We start from the raw sequence: 1,814 nt of genomic DNA, 5'->3' as shown, positions 1-1,814 counted from the left end.
AGGCTTCCTGACTTCAGACTATACTATAAAGCTACAGTAATCAAGACAGTATGGGACTGGCACAAAAAGAGAAATATATATCAATGGAACAAGAGAGAAACCCAGAGATAAACCCATGCACATACGGTCACCTTATCTTTGATAAAGGAGGCAAGAATATACAATGGAGAAAAGACAGCCTCTTTAATAAATGGTGCTGGGAAAACTGAACAGCTACATGTAAAACAATGAAATTAGAACACCCTCTAATACCATACACAAAAGTAGACTCAAAATGGATTAACAACCTAAATGTAAGGCCAGACACTATAAAACTCTTAGAGGAAAACACAGGCAGAACACTCTATGACATAAATCACAGTAAGATCCTTTTTGACCCACCTCCTAGAGAAATGGAAATAAAAACAAAAATAAACAAATGGTGGCTTCCCTGGTGGTGCAGTGGTTGAGAGTCCGCCTGCCGATGCAGGGGACACGGGTTTGTGCCCCGGTCCGGGAAGATCCCACATGCCGCGGAGCGGCTGGGCCCGTGAGCCGTGGCTGCTGAGCCTGCGCGTCTGGAGCCTGTGCTCCACAACGGGAGAGGCCACAACAGTGAGAGGCCCGTGTACCGCAAAATAAATAAATAAATAAATAAATGGGACCTAATGTAACTTAAAACCTTCTGCACAGCAAAGGAAACCATAAACAAGATGAAAAGACAGCCCTCAGAATGGGAGAAAATATTTTCAAACAAAGCAACTGACAAAGGATTCACCTCCAAAATATACAAGCAGCTCACGCAGCTTAATGGCAAACGAACCCAAATCCAAAAATGGGCAAAAGACATAAATAGGTATTTCTCCAAAGAAGATATACAGATTGCCAACTAACACATGAAAGGATGCTCAACATCACTAATTATTGGAGAAATGCAAATCAAATCTACAATGAGGTATCACCTCACACCAGTCAGAATGGCCATCATTAAAAAATCTACAAACAATAAATTCTGGAGAGGGTGTGGAGAAAAGGGAACCCTCTTGCACTGTTGGTGGGAATGTAAATTGATACAGCCACTGTGGAGAACAGTATGGAGGTTCCTTAAAAAACTAAAAATAGAACTACCATATGACCCAGCAATCCTACTACTGGACACATACCCTGAGAAAACCATAATTCAAAAAGAGTCATGTACCACAATGTTCAGTGCAGCTCTATTTACAACAGCCAGGACATGGAAGCAAGCTAAGTGTCCATCAACAGATGAATGGATAAAGAAGCTGTGGCACATATATACAATGGAATATTACTCAGCCATAAAAAGAAATGACACTGAGATATTTGTAGTGAGGTGGATGGACCTAGAGTCTGTCATACAGGGTGAAGTAAGTCAGAAAGAGAAAAATAACCCTCTTTTTCTTGGCGGGGATCGGGCTTGCGGTCCCAGTCCATGTAATGTACATAGGTAGAGGGAAAGCGCTCTGGCCCCCCCGGCGTCATGTCTTCGGTACCAGTGGCTTCCTGTCTGCCGGTTCTATCCTCAAGCGCTGGGATACCATGGGAAAAAAAATAAGGAAGGAAAAACAAATACCATATGCTAACACATATATATATATGGAATCTAAAAGAAAAAAATGGTTCTGACAAACCTATGGGCAGGACAGGAATAAAGATGCAGACGTAGAGAATGGACTTCAGCTCATGGGAAGGGGAAAGGGTAAGCTGGGACAAAGTGAGATAGTGGCATTGACATATATACACTACCAAATGTAAAATAGCTAGCTAGTGGGAAGCGGATGCATAGTACAGGGAGATCAGCTGTTGCTCTGTGA

At 42.3% G+C, this 1,814-nt stretch overlaps 1 non-coding gene across 1 annotated transcript; it reads left to right on the top strand.

Annotated features, from left to right (window-relative positions):
* The first annotated feature begins 1,391 nt into the window (after positions 1–1,391).
* On the top strand, positions 1,392–1,540 carry LOC137225613 (small nucleolar RNA SNORA57). Its single transcript, XR_010943924.1, has one exon. It is a non-coding gene; the product is annotated as a small nucleolar RNA SNORA57 (small nucleolar RNA).
* Positions 1,541–1,814: the final 274 nt, after the last annotated feature.

This window comes from Pseudorca crassidens, chromosome 5, assembly GCF_039906515.1.
Source record: "Pseudorca crassidens isolate mPseCra1 chromosome 5, mPseCra1.hap1, whole genome shotgun sequence".
In the NCBI taxonomy this organism is placed as follows: Eukaryota; Metazoa; Chordata; class Mammalia; order Artiodactyla; family Delphinidae; genus Pseudorca; species Pseudorca crassidens.
Note: the sequence above shows the minus strand (reverse complement) of the source record. Positions and strands in the feature narration are given on the sequence as shown.